The sequence below is a fragment of the Oncorhynchus kisutch genome, linkage group LG10 (genome assembly GCF_002021735.2).
Source record: "Oncorhynchus kisutch isolate 150728-3 linkage group LG10, Okis_V2, whole genome shotgun sequence".
Lineage (NCBI taxonomy): Eukaryota > Metazoa > Chordata > Actinopteri > Salmoniformes > Salmonidae > Oncorhynchus > Oncorhynchus kisutch.
The window spans coordinates 57,496,001-57,515,788 of record NC_034183.2 but is presented as its reverse complement, the minus strand read 5'-3'; the positions used below and the strand labels follow the sequence as shown (position 1 = coordinate 57,515,788).

The window sequence follows — 19,788 nt, the reverse complement described above, 5'->3', positions numbered from 1 at the left end:
TACACTGTGCGGTTGCTGCTGACATGTCTGCCTGGTTACACTGTGCGGTTGCTGCTGTCATGTCTGCCTGGTTACACTGTGCGGTTGCTGCTGTCATGTCTGCCTGGTTACACTGTGTGGATGCTGCTGTCATGTCTGCCTGGTTACACTGTGTGGATGGTTGACTGTTGGTGTGTTGGAGCTGTTAACAGCAGCACTCCAGGACTCTGTCACTTGGGCCAGAGATGAGAGTGTGTGAAGTGAACGTGTGTGAAGAGGGTTGGCAGAGGTCAGTGGTGGCTGCGGCGTGGCGGGTTTTGTTCTAGTGTAATGAGCCGTGAGGTCACATGGTCCCAAAGCAGACGGCCAGTCGCCTGGATCAGGTTATATCTATCTCCAGCCTGTCGGCCAGCCCCCCCTCCTCCCTCTAGCACAGGCGTCCCATCCACACCCGAAACAACCCACAGCACCACCACAACATCCTCATCTCACACCTGATATTATTCTCCACCTACATACACTGAGTATACCAAACATTAAGAACACTTCCCCACCTTTACCCTCAGATCAGCCTCAATTCGTCGGGGCATGGACTCTACAAGGTGTCGAAAGCGTTCCACAAGGATGCTGGCCCATGTTGACTCCACTGCTTCCCACAGTTGTGTCAAGTTGGCTGGATGTCCTTTGGGTGGTGGACCATTCTTGATACACACAGGAAACTGTTGAGCCTTAAAAACCCATCAGTGTTGTCGTTCTTGACACAAACCAGTGTGTCTGGCACCTACTACCATACCCTGTTCAAAGGCACTTCAATATTTTGTCTTGCCCATTCACCCTCTGAATGGCACACATACACAATTCATGTCTCAACTGTCTCAAGGCTGAAAAATCGTTCTTTAACCTGTCTCCTCCCCTTCATCTACACTGATTGAAGTGCCATTTAACAAGTGACATCAATAAGGGATCAAAGCTTTCACCTGGATTCACCTGGTCAGTCGATGTCATGGAAAGAGCAGGTGTTCATAATGTTTCGTACACTCAGTGTATGTCCCTCTCCCACCCACCACCCCTCTCAAATTATGTTATAATGGAGAAATGTTTGCTCGTCTTTATTTGGGGCTTTTTGTCTGTCGTGGTTCCCATGTGCATCAGAGCATTCAGTTAGTTTTGCACTCTGTTGCCATTGGTTAAGCATGAGCTAATGTCATCAGGAGCTTTTAACATTTTAGGGAGGCTTAATGACCAGCACACTGAAAAAAGAAAGAAAGAGAGAGAGAGAGAAAGAGAGAGAGAGAGAGAGAGAGAGAGAGAGAGAGGGGAGAGCTGAGGAGAGAGAGAGCTGAGGAGAGATAGAGCGAGAGAGAGAGAGAGAGAGCTGAGGAGAGATAGAGCTGAGGAGAGATAGAGCTGAGGAGAGATAGAGAGAGCGAGCGAGCGAGAGAGAGAGGGGGAGAGCTGAGGAGAGAGAGAGCTGAGGAGAGAGAGAGCGAGAGAGAGAGAGCGAGAGAATGATGGATGGGTGTTTTTATCAGGTAATGAAACACTAGTTCCTCCTCCTTATCAGCTTATCTTGGTGTTTCTCTTACCATGAATAGATTACCGACACCCTCATTCTGTGTGGGTGTGTCTGTGTAAGGTGTTTTTGCATAATGCTATTCTTTCAAAGAGCAGAAACATGCAGGGTGCATTATGGTTTTCATTGTCAGTGTGACCCAAAACTGTGCCCCTAACAAACACTATTTCATTCATCTTGGCCAAGGTGCAGAAAGGTCATAAACACACAACACAGCAGTCACCTAAATCCATACAACCCAGACAATTATGACATATCCTGTTCCACACATCTTAATCCACATATTCAACACGCTGAACTGTAATGTCAAGCAGTGTCTGACGAAGGCCCTAAAAACTGTCAAAGACTCCAGCCACCCAAGTCATAGACTGTTCTCTCTGCTACCGCCCGGCAAGCAGTACCGATGCACCAAGTCCGGAACCAAAACAGCTTCTACGCCCAAGACGGCTAAATATTTAAACAAATATCTACATTGAACCTTTTTCCACTCTCTTCTGACTCATCACACACGCTGCTGCTACTGTTTATTATCTATCCTGTTGCCTAGTCACTTCACAACTACCTATAATACATATCTACCTCAATTACCTCGTACCCCTGCACCTCGACTCAGTCCTGGTACGATAACTTGTCTATTTTGTCCTTGTGTTATCATTTTTTCCTATCATTTTGAAATGTTTCTCTCTTCATTGTTGGAAAGGGCCCGTAGAATACACCTGTCGTTTACAAAGCATGTGACAAATAAACGTTGATTTGATTTTGTAGTCAGTTAAGACCTCAGCATATAATACATGTACAATATGACAGATAGGTTAGCCTAATGTAATGGTTTGTGAAAGTGTGCAGCAAGAAGGTCAGGGCTTTTACAATATAATTATGAACTGTTTCTTTATCTTTTAAGATAAAACTGAACAGTGTTGCTAAAAATATATATATTAGCCTTAAGTCATTTTGGAACACTTGAAAACATGTTCGAATGGAAATCAGGTTTAATCCACCAGGCGCTGGGGTCCCCGATCCCGCGATCCGCCCACCAAGCACCTCCGCTCCGGTGAGATGGTATAATGGAGCCTTTTGTTTTATTAAAACATCCTTTCAGGACAATGCGTCCTTTACAGTGACGGATGAGCGGACCTTGACAACACCCGAGGGGGGAACAGCGGGTCTCGGAACCGCTACAAGACGTATAGAAGCCCCCTGCGAAGCTAAAGCCAGGGGACCACAGCACCACCCCCCTCGACAAACTACAATACACATAGAGCAGTAGTGGATCCGCCAGCAGCGGGCACCGTGGCTTGTTAATATTTAATGGATCATGTTACTCATTAAACACAACGTTCCAAAACATCTGTTATTCTCAAGCGAATGAAAACAATACATTTATTGACGGATCATTTTCTGGTTGTTTGATTAACCATATAATGTACAACCTTGAGGAACACTGATAAGGTATCACCCAAGACACCCATACGCTTCTCTCAGAATTTGTGTGTGGTTTCCTTTTACGTTATATACTGATAACCTCTCAACACGTTTGACTGCATCCTGGTAATCATTCATGCTGTCATTAAGGTTACTTAAACAATCCTGTGTGATTAGACGTCAGTGGTTGCCACTAAATACGTGCAATTGGTCTTTGGGTAGGTTAATATAAAATAATAAGCTATATCTTCCCAAAGTGGGCGAAGTTCATAACCGCCCTCGTGTTGCAGACTCGCTGCACATTGTTCATTGATTGATAGTGTCTTGGTTTTTCAACAAACGGCACGTTTAGAGTGTACACTTGCCACAATTGTACAATTTGGCTGGTAGGTCTACACATGAAACCACTTACCCCATGTGCGAAGTCGGCGGGTGCAGCAAAACCAAAGTAGGCCGATGTAGTTGTGGTTGTTGTCGACAAAAGTTGTATCATGTGGCTACCTATCTCCAAATCAAATGCATTTCCAAAAGTTCACTTGATTTGTGAGCGATGTCTTCTTCTGGGTCGAGGGTAAATGAGGACAATCAAAAGTTCAGATGACGACTGGACAGTGTTGCTCGTCTGGTCATAGATACATCCATAGCTGGAACTACTGTCTCAAAAAAATGATATACTGCGAAGACTGAATGATTCCCAATACAAAATACTTTAAAGACAATGCCTGAGACTTCTCGTTAGGCTCATACTTTCTCCTTTGTTGCTCTATTCCCAGTGCCCGTGTGGTTGTTCCTTCTCTAACTCTGAGAACAGCTCCACAGGCTATGGAACAACAGGGAGGCGCGCGCACATTACGCGCCGGTCACACACATATTTCCCAATTCAAAACCACTGTCGAAACGTCCTACTACAGAATATGAACACTAGTCCCGTTTTTCGGCTAATGGTTTTCACTTATAATGTTCAGATAAACCCTCTACCTTTATTCATAGTCACTAATTAGACTTACAGGATATCAGATGGCATTTCCATTGTGAGTTTTTCTCTGTCCAGTAGACAAATGATGTCCAGATGTTTTAGTCTTTAATCTTCCACCACCTCACTTCCGGAGCCCTCGCGCTCCCTGGATGAACGTGAGTCCAGTGCTCCTCCAAATCTAAACTAGCCTGAAATCGCAGGAGTCTTCTGACTGACTACAGTACTAGAAATACTGTCTCTGGCATACAGCCTATTCATATACTGAAGAATTTCAGTGTTTCCCGTACATTTATTTTTATTAGATTTTACTCTAAGGGAAGGTTTTTGGGGGGAAATGCATTTGCATTTCCACTTTGATATGTCTCATGGCAAAACATGTAAATATGCATTGAGTCAGTTGTACATGTTGACTCATTCTTGTTTTTGTTTTGAATCAATACATCACGGCATTTGGTCTGCTGTCAGTCAAGAAGGTAGGCGAGAGGTGAGTATGGGCATGTTCTGTCAGCCATTATCAAGCCAGAAGTCTAGCCTAGCTACTGTAAGGTGATGAAGAGTGACATCAATGTAATGGTGTCGTATACGGCAGACCAGAGACCACATGACACATTACACACATCTTGGTGGCAAATGAAACTAGGCAATGAAACTCCCACAGATTAAACATATAGTCCATAAACTGTCTGCTTTCTCTCCCTGTGTTGGTGAGTGAGTTGAGAGTGAATAGAACTGCATAGTAAGAGGAGACAGGCAGTGATTGGGCAACCCCCCCCACCCACCAACTGTAGTCATCCTTCCTACCTTTCTTCCTTCCACCTCTCCTCCTCCACCAGCTGCATGGGAGGTGTTCTCTCAGAAGTTGGGGAAATTGTGAAATTATCTTGAATAGAAACACACTGTATATTTGGGAGAAATCAAAAAGAAACTCAAAGTAAACGTTCTGTTTCTCTGGAAACTGAGAAAGGTTATTCAACATGTGGGCATACCTACCCTCTAAGGTGCCAATACTTTTCGTACCTCCATGTCAATGACGTCCTCCACTTAAGAGTTGGCAGTTTGAATGGACCGAGAGTAAGCTGGATGTCTAGCAAGCACTCATTATGGACTGACTGCACATTGTCAGGGAGTTTATGATGGGACAAGATGTTTGAGAGAGAGTGCCCAGCAGAGCCTCACAGAGGAGAGAGGAACCCCCAACTTAGCTCAAGGGAGTGGTCAAGAGCCCTGACCTCACTTCCTGTTGGGGCTACTCACAAGCATTCCATTGTCTGTGAGAATGTGACTGGAATCTTGAGACTCCCCACATCTGGCAGCTGTTATTACGGCCCCAGCATGGTGAAACATCTGTTGATGTGCCCTTGAGCAAAGCTCAATCCTAATTTCTCCTGAAAGTCACTTTGGATAAGAATGTCTGCTAAATGACAAAATAAATGTAAATATAAAGTGTCTTTCTGGTAAGTGAACATGGATTGTTGTGACGCAGTCTGTGGTTACCTGACTTGTCTCTAGACCTATGTAGTTATGTGAAAGTGAGAGAGAGAGCGAGAGACAGACAGTCATTTAGAGAACCAAAACCATTTCTCGTAATGCCTAGCAAGCAGACCTGGGCAGAAAAAGTTGTATTTTGTAGTTTACTAGAAAATACCAACTTTTCAAATACTTGAGGTAGTCCAACAGTAGTCAGATATAGAAAATCAACTACAGGCAATTATTTCCTTTGATATTCAAATATAGGTCTCAGAAAAACAAATCACATTTGAAACTATTTTGAATACCTCTCAGAAAAACACATACTATTTTAAGGTATTTTATGTGCAAGTTATTAAAATATATACAGTTGAAGTCGGAAGTTTACATACACTTAGGTTGGAGTCATTAAAACACGTTTTTCAACCACTTAACCACTTGTTAACAAACTATAGTTTTGGCAAGTCGGTTAGGACATCTACTTTGTGCATGACACAAGTAATTTTTCCAACAATTGTTTACAGACAAATTATTATAATTCACTGTATCACAATTGCAGTGGGTCAGAAGTTTACATACACTAAGTTGACTGTGCCTTGAAACAGCTTGGAAAATTCCAGAAAATGATGTCATGGCTTAGAAAGCTTCTGATAGGCTAATTGACATCATTTGAGTCAATTGGAGGTGTACCTGTGTATGTATTTCAAGGCCTACCTTCAAACTGAGTGCCTCTTTGCTTGACATTATGGGAAAATTAAAAGAAATCAGCCAAGACCTCAGAAAAATAAATTGTAGACCTCCACAAGTCTGGTTCATCATTGGGAGCAATTTCCAAACGCCTGAAGGTACCACATTCATCTGTACAAACAATAGTACTCAAGTATAAACATCATGGGACCACGCAGCCGTTATACCACTCAGGAATGAGACACGTTCTGTCTCCTAGAGATGAATGTACTTTGGTGCGAAAAGTGCAAATCAACCCTGTGAAGATGCTGGAGGAAACAGGTACAAAGGTATCTTTATCCACAGTAAAACGAGTCCTATATCGACATAACCTGAAAGGCCGCTCAGCAAGGAAGAAGCCACTGCTCCAAAACCGCCATAGCAAAAAAAACACTACGGTTTGCAACTGCACATGGGGACAAAGATTGTACTTTTTGGAGAAATGTCCTCTGATCTGATGAAACAAAAATATAACTGTTTGGCCATAATGACCATCATTAAGTTTGGAGGAAAAAGGAGGGGGCTTGCAAGCCAAAGAACACCATCCCAACTGTTAAGCACAGGGGTGGCAGCATCATGTTGTGGGGGTGCTTTGCTGCAGGAGGGACTGGTGCACTTCACAAAATAGATGGCATCATGAGAAAAGAAAATGATGTGGATATGTTGAAGCAACATCTCAAGACATCAGTCAGGAAGTTAAAGCTTGGTCGCAAATGGGTCTTCCAAATGGACAATGACCCCAAGCATACTTCCAAAGTTGTGGCAAAATGGCTTAAGGACAACAAAGTCAAGGTATTGGAGTGGCCATCACAAAGCCCTGACCTCAATCCTATAGAACATTTGTGGGCAGAACTGAAAAAGTATGTGCGAGCAAGGAGGCCTACAAACCTGACTCAGTTACACGAGGAATGGGCCAAAATTCACCCAACTTATTGTCGAAAGCTTGTGGAAGGCTACCCAAAATGTTTGACCCAAGTTAAACAATTTAAAGGCAATGCTACCAAATACCAATTGAGTGTATGTAAACTTCTGACCCACTGGGAATGTGATGAAAGAAATAAAAGCTGAAATAAATCATTCTCTCAACTATTATTCTGACATTTCACATTCTTAAAATAAAGTGGTGATCTAGCTGACCTAAAACAGGGCATTTTTACTTGGATTAAATGTCAGGAATGGTGAAAACTGAGTTTACATGTATTTGGCTAAGGTGAACTGTATGTAAACATCCGACTTCAACTGTATACTGAACAAAAATATAAATGCAACATCCAACAATTTTACTGAGTTAGTTTATATAAGGAAATCAGTCAATTGAAATGAATTCATTAGGCCTTAATTAATGGAGTTAGCATATTTAAAACTAGCAAGCAAAATGCCCCATTGAGTAAGAGCAGATATTGTGACTCTTCAACTCATCTCCATTCCTCCTCTCAGACCCAACAAGGCAGAGTGGTATTAGAGGATCTGAGGATCTGAATTTCCTTTGTTTCTACTTTTAGATGCTGGCTAGCCTTCACTAGGGAAGTCATCACAGCAGTCAAGCGTAACTGTTCGCATGCTCTATTTCAGTGAAAGGGGACTTTCCATGGCTAAATTATATACATTGAACCTATTTTCTACGGTGTTTACAGATGCAAGGATGTTGTCAACATCGTGCATGGGAATTTCAATTCGGGTTAAACTGGTCTGCACAAAGAGCAGGCGAGACAATACTAAGAAAATATTCTGTTACTGTTCTTTTCTGCATGAGGATTGCTGGGTGAAATCCACTGTGTATTCCTGTTAATATTACCTTGTTTTGATTTGAAATAGCGATGTAATGCAGGGGAAGGATCTCTTACATCACTTCCTCTTCTGAAGTCAGAGAGCAGCTCCACAAAGCCTGGACAAAAGCCTTCCTCTTTCTGCCACAGATGCTCCAAAGTACCCAAAGTTAGACTTTATATTTTGAGCACTGTGAATGTTCCTTAAGTCATGTGCATCTGTAATCCATTCTTGTGATACAATGAGACCTGATGGTCACAATGACATGAATAATGATACTCTGAGTGTTCACATTCAGGTCAAATGATGTGGGAATTATTTTGGTTCTGCGACACTTTTGTCACCGTCTCCAGAGTGACACTTTTCTCAACTGATGATTGAGACAGAAGGGGTGCAGGGTAATTTTTGCCTTAGCTCATGGTTCTCATTTTAGTTTAGGTTCACCAGTAACTTTTCTAGCGCAAATATGCTTTACCACAAAACAGTTATACTACATACAATACTCCTATTTTTGGTTCTACCTTGGTACTAGGGTAGTGCTGCAAACAGTCAGAATATGAGAGAACAGGACACAACTGAAGGGGCTTTGCATGCTTGCATGTGATCGTGGTTCAGCGCCATATTCTACACTCTATTTTATGAATACAGCATAGGGCATGTTCTGAGAATTGTCAATATGAGTTCTGGATGTTCAAATCAATAGTGTTACTGTAGATGAACAGGCATCCCAGTCAGAGGCCTCAGCTACAGCTGCTTCCAGCCACTCTGAAAAATCACTAAAACCTGTGCCATTAACCAACAGTAAGTATCCTGAGGTGCTGTGTGATTCAATCAATGGAGCAATGGGACCGAGTGGCGCAGCAGTCTAAGGCACGAGTGCTAGAGGTGTCACTACAGACCCGGGTTTGATCCCGGCTGTATCACAACCGGCCGTGATCGGGAGTCCCATAGCGCGGCGCACAATTGGCCAAGCGTCGTCCGGGTTAGGGGAGAGTTTGGCCGGGGTAGGCCGTCAATATAAATAAGAATTTGTTCTTAACTGACTTGCCTAGTTAAATAAAGCTTAAATAAGAAAAATAAAGACAGCAGGCTGTGTGTGCTGCTGGTTGTGGAGGAGGTGTGTGTGTGTGTGTGTGTGTGTGTGTGTGTGTGTGTGTGTGTGTGTGTGTGTGTGTCATTGCCAGGTGTTTTTGTTCCCCCCATACCCCTTAACAGACAGAGTAAACATTGTCGGTTGGACATCTGCTGATCTTCTCCTTTCTCCAAATCACCCATTAGTGGCTTAAGTGTTGGTCATGCCACATGTCTCTCTCTCTGTCTCTGTCTGTCTGCTGTTCACAGGTTATGTGGTAAAACAGGTCCCCCTGCTCCCCCTCCTCCATAAATACCTCAAGTGTTAACTTCCCCTCTTATCTCTAACCTGAGCATCTAGCGTTCTCTTACCTACACAGTAGACTTGTAGTTGTTAGAAACATTTGATCTCTTCGTTGTGGGGTGAGGTTCACCTCATTGTCCACACCACATGGAGGGCGCTTTGTTTCTCCCCATACAAATGAAACCGTATGTGCTTTTGTTAGTTGTGTACATGATGTGTACATGAAGCCATGTGAAGTCACTTATAACACCAGATTTCATTACAGCCACATTATTATTAGACATATTTTATAACTGCCAGGCCTTGTTGTAGCCATCTTCTGTTTGCCGCCTGTGTGTCCTTTGTTAGTGTTTTCTCTGTGTGTCTTTGTATTTTCTCTCTGTGTGGCTGTGTGAGGTCTCTCTCAACGTATATGATCTGTCTATTTATTTTCCTAGCAGAGCACTCTGTGGGTATGAGTGAGATGTTTCCGTGGTGCAGTGGATCTCAGTGTGTAGTCAATGTTAAAGGGCTCCACCCCTTCTGCCCAGGAATCTCTCACAGGAGTATAGAGTTACCTTGATTATTATAGCCTGGACTCAATAGACTGTTCCACTTTATTCATGTGTGTGAGTGTGTGGATGTGTTGTTGTGGGTCTGTGTGTTGGTTACTCTACTGTTGTATTGGGTCATATCTATTATGTTCCATTTCAGTGTGTGTGACTCTGCCATCACCTCACTCCCTCTGACAGGGTGGAGAAAGAAATGAGGAGGGCAGGGAGGTCCAGAGCGCTCCATGGTGAGGGACGGTATGGACATGGGGATTGGGAGATGAGGGACATGAGGTAGGGGTTGGGGGGCATGGGTTTTGGAGCTTCCTGGAGCTTAGGCCCTGTGTTTACAGAGCCTTGCTGAAGTACCTGTAGGAAAACACATTCTCATCCGCACATTCATTACTAAACTAGGCTCTATGAACATGATAACTCAGGGATAATGTTTTCCAAAACAGGACCTGTCATTTGTGCTGTCATACACCTCTTGTCAGTCAGCTTAGATTCTCCTTCTCTGTGTGTGTCTGGTTGAAACATAAGTAAATGTACATAGCGGAGGAGGCTGGTCATTGGAAACATTTAACATTTTTAGATACATCTATGAGAAATATTTGTTTAAAAACACTGTTCTGAAATAAGTCTAATCCCCTCATGTGAGGACGGCTATTTTTAGTCCTCCTCTAGAAAACACACCCAGCTCTGTTTACATTTTTTTGTAAACAACGTCAATAGACAGCCTATAAGTATGGCATACCACATAGGACAAATTAACAGATAACCAATCAGATATCTTGCAGTAGCAATAGACATTCTTCCCATCCAATCAAAGGATTAAATAAACTCTCATACTGTAGGCATGTGCGATTCTGGAGATTTTAATGAAGAACTGATTAACATTTTCAAGGCCAGCTAAGGATGCTATAGCAAGCATGTTTCACATTAGAGTTATTAAATTAACTACCAAAAGGCAAGCCATGTTTTTAATTGGGGTGACACTATACACACCTGAGCTTGTCAGCTATCTACTAGCCAGCTCTGGTCCAGGGCGTTACTTACGTGCGAGATGTAAACAAATAATTCCTGACAACTGGAATAATAACAGATGTATTTCCCCAGTCATTTTCACCCGTCCTCCTCAACTTCTCAAGTCAGCAGGCACAGATAAACAGGAACAACAGACTGAGTTTAGGAGTCAGTTAAGTGTGAGAGGTGACAGTCATGGATAGGGCTCTATTATATTCTGAAGCATCAGAGAGGACAAGGGCAAAATCTGAAACCACATGGCAGCCATCAGCGTCTCCCCTTGTCATTGGTAGAGAAACCCGACACTGACATTTCCAGCTAATTATTTGACCTGTGTGTGAGTTCAAATGCTTAATATACTCGCAGGTTTAGATCAATGGTTATGGCGGTGTGCCTTTCTCTCCCCCGTGTGTGTGTGTGTTTGTGCACGTGTGGGTGGGTGTGTGTTTGATTGCCACTGAATAGTGTTTTTCATGTTCTCCCGCTCCAGCTGTGCAACATCTGGACCCATAGGTTGACATACAGTATGTAGCCTATTAACAGGATGGACAGTCTTAGAGACAGCTACAGTTGAAGTGGGAACTTTACATACACCTTAGCCAAATACATTTAAACTCGGTTTTTCACAATTCCTGAGTAAAAATGCCCTGTCTTAGGTCAGTTAGGATCACCTACCTTCATTTTAAGAATGTGAAATGTCAGAATAATAGTTGAGAGAATTATTTATTTCAGCCTCCCCCTTTTTCCTCCAAACATAACCATGGTCATTATGGCCAAACAGTTCTATTTTTGTTTCATCAGATCAGAGGACATTTCTCCAAAAATTATGATCTTTGTCCCCATGTGCAGTTGCAAACCGTAGTCTTTTTTTTGCTATGGCGGTTTTGGAGCAGTGGCTCCTTCCTTGCTGAGCGGCCTTTCAGGTTATGTCGATATAGGATTTGTTTTACTGTGGATAAAGATACCTTTGTACCTGTTTCCTCCAGCATCTTCACAAGGTTGATTTGCACTTTTCGCACCAAAGTACATTCATCTCTAGGAGACAGAACGTGTCTCATTCCTGAGTGGTATAACGGCTGCGTGGTCCCATGATGTTTATACTTGAGTACTATTGTTTGTACAGATGAATGTGGTACCTTCAGGCGTTTGGAAATTGCTCCCAAGGATGAACCAGACTTGTGGAGGTCTACAATCATTTTTCTGAGGTCTTGGCTAATTTCTTTTGATGTTCCAATGATGTCAAGCAAAGAGGCACTGAGTTTGAAGGTAGGCCATGAAATACATCCACAGGTACACCTCCAATTCACAAAAATTACGACAATTAGCCTATCAGAAGCTTCTAAAGCCATGGCATTATGTTCTGGAATTTTCCAAGCTGTTTCAAGGCACAGTCAACTTAGTGTATGTAAACGTCTGACCCACTGCAATTGTGATACAGTGAATTATAAGTGAAATAATCTGTCTGTAAACAATTGTTGGAAAAATTACTTTTGTCACGTACAAAGTAGATGTCCTAACCGACTTGCCAAAACTATAGTTTGTTAACAAGAAATTTGTGGAGTGGTTGAAAAACGAGTTTTAATGACTCCAACCTAAGTGTATGTGAACTTCCGACTTCAACTGTACATGCGGACTCAGATAAAAGAGAAAGAAATTGGAGCACAGATGTTTCACAGCGTTGGCACAGCTCAGCAGGACACCCGAAGAAAGAAACGCTTGGGCTCCCAAATGCACTCATGCAGACTGTTGCTACCCTGAAGATTTTGGGAAGGAGAGGGTGGAGGGTGGTGTTTTGGAGGATAGTAAATGATGTGTGAGAATGGGGGAGCTGAGGGAGTGGGGGGAAAAGGTGAAAATAGGGTAAGGAAATAGAGGAAGGATGGATGGATGCAGAGGAGTTGAAAGAAGTGGGTCAGTAGAGTGTAAATAGATTATTTTACCTATTAGAATATCCCTTCTAGGAGATTGCACGCACACTGCTGGGTTGTTTACCTGAGAGATAGAGCAGAGGATCAGTGTGTGTGTGTGTGTGTGTGTGTGTGTGTGTGTCTTTCTCACTTTGTGCATATGTGACAGGGATGACTGCATGCAGGATTTGTTTATATAAGTGTGTTTACAAAAGAGTGTTTGCCCCGACACGTGTCAAACACACACATCTCTCCCCTCTCCACTTCCTTATCTTCGATTCTCTCCGGGCAGGATTGGCTGGTTGACTGCAGGGGTCAATGTTGGGGTCATCAGATAACAAGGATCAGGGTCAGGCCATAACAAGAGCACAGCTTTAATCTCTCTCTCTCTGCTGTCCAGACCAGACAAACTCCCTCTATGGCCCCCATGCACTCTCCTTCACACTATGGTCCTTTTCACACTATTGTGCCGTCCTGCACTGTGCTGGCTCGGATATTTCCTTTCCACTCTGTCCTTTCCAGCACAGTTCCAGCAACTGTGATGGATGGTAACCAGGCCAGTGAAGTACAGCTCGGCTCAGCTCAGTAGGTTAAAAAGAGTACTTCAGTTAAGAGGGAAAACAAATTTGAAGATGACTAAGGGATGTCTGTGAGTGTGTATGAGTGTGTGTGTCTATGTTTGCTTGTGTGACAGACAGTGACAGGGTGGTGGAATGTGCGTATCGTAAAATAACAAAGGCTGTGAGAGGAGATGACAGTGAGACAGTGAGGGTCTAGATCTCACACTCTGCCGACAGCCTGGAGCAGTGCAGTCTACAGACAGCTCAGACACACTGCAGGGGCGGAACACAACGCCAGACATTCACAATCACCTAGACAATAAAATGGCCACAAAGGACACCAATTGTCCAGCTGAGTTCGTCCATGACACAGCTATTTCAGTTTTACCATCCATGTTCATGATCAGTTGATATATAAAATACAATTTTGCCTTCTTTTCAGTGCAGATTGGTCTTTTGATGTGCAGGTCTCAGCACTCAGCAGTTTACCATGAAAGGGACCATGGTGTTAGCTAGCCTCCAGCAGGGAGCTGGGAGTGGTGTTGTTATTGTAAATCACAGTTGAAACACACTTGAAATTGAGCAGAGATTTACTGACTGTGCAGCGGTAGCTCCCCTGCTGCACCACAGCACACCACCACTACCACCCTGGGGTCTGGTGCTTTGAACTCCTACACACTCTACACATTCTTCCCTTCTCCATGTCACTTCACTTCCCTCTCCCATGTTTATGAGGGGCTGGCAGACAGGAACTGAACACTGGTCCAGTTGCCCAGACCTCTGTCTTCACGGTCACCAAGGTCACCACAACGGTCACCATGACAAACCACCGCTGCTGTTGGCCAAAAAAGTGATGATCTTTTCCGACTCTCATTTTCATTTCACTCCTTTACGCAATCATAGGAGGGAGGGAAGGAGGGAACATATTGCGCAACATTGGAATCACCACACAGCATTGTAAATGCTCACATGAGATAGTGGCTATTTTCATAGTCAATAATGGCACTGTTTATTTGTTGCACGAAGGTCAGGAGTTTTTATAGCATGGGACAGTGGGAGATCATCTCTCTCTCTCTCCCTGTCTCCCTCTCTCCCTCTCTCTCTCTCTCTCTCTCTCTGTCTCCCTCTCTCCCTCTCTCTGTCTCCCTCTCCCCCCCCTCTCTCTCTGTCTCTCTCTCTCTGTCTCCCTCTCTCCCTCTCTCTCTCTGTCTCCCTCTCTCTCTCTCTCTCTCTCTCCCTCTCTGTCTCCCTCTCTCTCTCTCTCTCCTGCAATCTCTCTCTCTCTCTCCTGTACTCTCTCTCCAGTACTCTCTCTCTCTCCTCTCTCTCTCTCTCTCTCTCTCTCTCTCTCTCTCTCCTGCATTCTTTTTCTCTCTCTCGCTGCCTCTCTCTCTCTCGCTCCTTCTCTCTCTCTCTCCCCCCCTCTCTCTCTCTTTTTCTCTCTCTCCCCTCCCTCTCTCCTGCAATCTCTCTCTCTCTCTCTCTCTCTCTCTCTCTCTCTCTCTCTCTCTCTCTCTCTCTCTCTCTCTCTCTCTCTCTCTCTCTCTATCCCCCTCTCTCTCTCTCTCTCTCTCTCTTTCTCTCTCTCTCTCTCTCTCTCTCTCCTGCACTCTCTCTCTCTCTCCACCTTATCTCCACAGTCGTCATCAGGTTGGGTCTGTTGTGTTGCTTCTCCTTCTGGTTCCTGCTGCTGCCTCCACTCCTCTTTCCTTCCCATGACCTGGTAACTGGGTTTTGAGCCAGTGAGCAGGGAGCAGGAAGACTGCAGACCAGAACAGGCCAGGCCAGGGAAGGGGAGACCAGAGTGGAGGATGGATGAGGGGGATGGATGGAGGAGGGGAAGGAGGGTTTGGCAGAGTTTGGTGATGTTGATACAGCTGTGCCGTAATTACGTTATGACCTCACCGGTCACATCCAATCAAAACTGAAATGACACGGCGGCCACAGCCAATCAAAACGGCAAACACATTGGCAATTCAAAGAAAAGGAGTGAAAGACTAGGAGCCCAAAGAGAATAGAAAATTGAACACCAGCACCCTTGTTAAATACACTATAGACACCACTGTATAAACACTATGTTAACTGTAAACACTCACCTATTGCACAGTGTGCTCTAAATCCTCAAAGCTAAGATTCCACCCACACATGGTCTACTTAAGCAATAAGGCCCGAGGAGGTGTGATATATGGCCAATATACATACCATGCTAAGGGCTGTTCTTACGCACGCGGCAACACGGAGTGCCTGGACACAGCCCTTAGCCGTGGTATATTGGCCATATTCCATAAACACCCGAGGTGCCTTATTGCTTTTATAAACCAACGTAATTATATACACTACCGTTCAAAAGTTTGGGATCACTTAGATATATCCTTGTTTTCCATGAAAACACACATGAAATGAGTTGCAAAATTAATAGGAAATATAGTCAAGACATTTTTTGTATTGATTTAACCTTTATTTAAATATGACGGCCTACCAAAAGGCAAAAGGCCTCCTGCGGGGCCGGGGGCCTGGGATTCAAATAAATAAATACAATATAAATATAGGACAAAACACACATCACGACAAGATAGACAACACTACATGAAGAGAGACATAAAGACAACATGACAACAACATGGTAGCAGCACAACATGGTAGCAGCACAAAACATGGTACAAACATTATTGGGCACAGACAACAGCACAAAGGGCAAAGGGCAAGAAGCTAGAGACAACAATACATCCACAAAGCAGCCATAAATGTCAGTAAGAGTGTCCATGATTGAGTCTTTGAATGAAGAGACTGAGATAAAACTGTCCAGTTTGAGTGTTTGTTGCAGCTCCTTCCAGTCCCTAGCTGCAGCAAACTGAAAAGACGAGCGACCCAGGGATATGTGTGCTTTGGGGACCTTTAACAGAATATGACAGGCAGAACGGGTGTTGTATGTGGAGGATGAGGGCTACAGTAGATGTCTCAGATAGGCCTAAGAGGGTTTTATAAATAAGCATCAACCAGCAGTAAAAATAAATGTTTTGTTGTACCCGTGATATTTTTTGATATATATATATATTTTTAATTTTACCTTTATTTAACCAGGCAAGTCAGTTAAGAACAAATTCTTATTTTCAATGACGGCCTAGGAACAGTGGGTTAACTGCCTGTTCAGGGGCAAATCCCCTTGTCAGCTCGGGGATTTGAACTTACAACCTTCCGGTTACAAGCCCAACGCTCTAACCACTAGGCTACACTGCCGCCCCAATATATGGTCTGATATACCACTGCTGTCAGGCAATCAGCATTCAGGGCTCGAACAACCCAGTTTATAATCAAAACTAACACCCTGGCCGTCTCACAATCACACTGAACATTGATGAGGAAACCTGACTCTGGCCATATTGCATTAATACGTCGATTTTTCCCAGCTGAAGCCCAGACCGTGCCGACACTGTCACGGCCGTCGAATGAAGTAGACGTAGCGTGGTGAGCGTACATATTCCTTTTATTTAGAAATAACGTCGACAAAAACAATACAAAACAACCGTGAAGCTTAAGGGCAATGTGCCCCAACCAAAGTTAACTTCCCACAAAGAAAGGAGGGAAAAGGGCTACCTAAGTATGGTTCCCAGTCAGAGACAACGATAGACAGCTGTCCCTGATTGATAACCATACCCGTCCAAAACATAGAAATACAAAATCATAGAAAAACAAAACATAGAATGCCCACCCCCACATCACACCCTGACCTAACCAAATAGAGAAATAAAACGTCTCTCTAAGGTCAGGGCGTGACAGACACTTTTCCAGCTTAAGTAGATGATGACAGATGAGTGGAGTGTGTTGCCATATATTGGATTTCTTATTGAATAATATGATGGGAGTCACGGTGTCAAACACAGCTGTCTGCCTGGCATACACTGAGACTGACTGAGGTTTCCACATGATGAAGACTGTAAGTAGTTTCATTTGTGAACCCACTTTCAGCCTCCAGGCCTGCCAGATGGACTCACTGGGTAGTATGACGGGAGTCATGCCATTTAATCCATGGCAAACAAAAGTCAAAGCTAATCTAAGGCAACAGATAGAACAGTCACTGCAACACACACACACCAGGAAGACTGGTTTGTTAATGAGAAGAGAGCAGTTGACTCATGGGACAGAGTTCATTGTGAGGAGGGCAGGCCAAGCAGAGCAGTCGTCCCTCCAAGGAATTATGGAATCTTCCCTCGCTAGGAATTAGGGGTGGCCTATGAGAAATGTAAGAGACGGGGGCCACATTAGATCCCTGTTAGAACCAAGCCTGTTCAGCCTCAGATTCCTACTACACTACCCCATGAGCGGGAGGTGTGTGTGTGTGTGTGTGTGTGTGTGTGTGTGTGTGTGTGTGTGTGTGTGTGTGTGTGTGTGTGTGTGTGTGTGTGTGTGTGTTTGCGTGCGTGCGTGCGTGCGTGTGTGCGTGCGTGTGTGTGTGTGTGTGTGTGTGTGTGAGTGTGCGCGTGTGTGTGTGTGTGTGTGTGTGTGTGTGTGAGAGAGATTAACAAGCTGTGGTGGTATGGAAGTGTTTTGTGACCATGGACCGAGCTGTAATGCTGGAAAACATCCAGTGTTTATCTTGAAAGTCAGAGTTTGGCAACAGTGAAACTGTCCTGAAGAATGCTCCATAAAGTGACGAACATCGCTGCTAGCTAACACAAAAGAGAGCAGGCTTAAATTAAAGGCTCACACGAACCCCTCTTCCAGGGCTATCAGCGATCATGTTAAATTGAAGCAGATTGGTTGAGATGGTTCTATCAGCGATCATGTTAAATTGAAGCAGATTGGTTGAGATGGTTCTGAAAGTTTTATGACTCCATGGTGAAACTATAACAGCAACAGGCTTATAATGCTAATACTCTGTGGGTCTGTGTGGGTGTTGGTAACTTGCTGGAGGGTTTGTCCTCTTTCTGTTGCATAAGAGGCATTGTTGCTGACAATAACTTATTAGGCCGCTGGTGTGGCTCATTGAGAAACTGGTTCAAAGGGCAGAACAGTACAGTAATAGAGATACACACGGGTCCTTTTTATTATCACACTAACACACACACCTACAGGTGCATGCACAAACACGCACACACACAAACACACAAGTCACACACACAAAATCTCATATGCAGTTGCTCAAGGGACTCTATATACGTATAAGGTTGCACATGCTTGTTTCTACGTGCATGTGCATCCACAGCCAACAGAACAACAGTGTGGCTGATTCACTGTCTCAATGTGCATACTGTTCAGTCTGAACTATTGTAATCAGTTGGACTGTTACAAACCAGTCCACTTATCCTCTACAGTCTTCAGCTGACTACTTGAGCCAGGGAAATGCTAGTTACCTAATCATGCGCAGTGTTGACCCCTTAGCTCAAATAGCAAAGTTGAACTGTAGGGTTCCATCTTTGAGAAACAGATCTACCCTATAGACGGGGTGAAGTGTGTAACTCAATGCAATGGACAGGCAGGGGGGAGAGATCGTTCATTAGCTTTCAACCTCCTGAAACCCATCTGGAGGAGAATTGATTTAACGGCCACGGGTGACATATAGCTCCTTCCCTGGCCTTCGGACCAGACTCCCCCCTTAACACCCTGCTCCCTCTCCCACCAAAAGGCCTCGAATTCCAGGAAAAGTTGGAGTGAAGTTCTGGTCTGGGCTCTATAAATCAGTGCTACATTACCGAACCGGACCTTGTTTCAGTGGAACCAGGAGTGAAATATCCCGACTCCCTCCACATCCCTCCTACTTTCCCCCGTTCAACCATATGTGACGTTCTAGTGAGCTCCAGTTGAGACGATTTCCTCAACCACTCCTTAACCCTAACCTAACCAGGTGTCTGTTCAGTTTTGATTCAGACACTCTAACCTAAGATGATGGATAAATAAAGATAGTTCACTCAGGCCGTTTACCATTGGAAAAAATGGTCAGTACGGGTATACTTTTTTATTGAACCTTTATTTAACTAGGCAGGTCAGTTAAGAACAAATTCATATTTACAATGACGACCTACCCCCGGCCAAACCTGGACGATGCTGGGTCAATTGAGCACCACCCTATGGGACTCCCAATCACAGCCAGATGTGATGCAGCCTGGATTCAAACAAGGGACTGTAGTGACACCTCTTGCACTGAGATGCAGTGCCTCAGACCGCTGCACCACTCGGGAGCTTAAGGGTTTGCTCTCCCATAGACACCAATTCGATAGCAGCTGGGTCTGGTCTGCCTAGTTCAGTGAATCACATTGAAACAGAAAAATTGAGGGAGTGGGATGTCTTGCTTCCTCTTCTGTCTCTGCTCTAACCACAACTGTTTCTGGTCCCATCTGTCTGTTGCACCATAGTTGAGTCAGAGTCATGCTGCTCCAATCAGACCCTACAGGCCTTATTAACCTATTAACGCTGCTGCGTGTTCGTCATAGTGTCCTTGTTGCTCCTTTATAGGCCGCAATCAACGGCGGTGCCTTCCATTCATCC

General features: G+C 44.1%; 1 protein-coding gene across 1 annotated transcript in view; it reads right to left on the bottom strand.

Moving 5' to 3' along the window:
* Window positions 1-4,007, bottom strand: part of LOC109898514 (sphingosine 1-phosphate receptor 2-like) — a 32,457-nt gene extending 28,450 nt beyond the window's left edge. The window contains exon 1 of the mRNA XM_031834207.1: window positions 3,387-4,007. The gene's annotated coding sequence lies outside the window, so the exon portion shown is untranslated. The remainder of the gene's footprint in view (window positions 1-3,386) is intronic.
* Window positions 4,008-19,788: the final 15,781 nt, after the last annotated feature.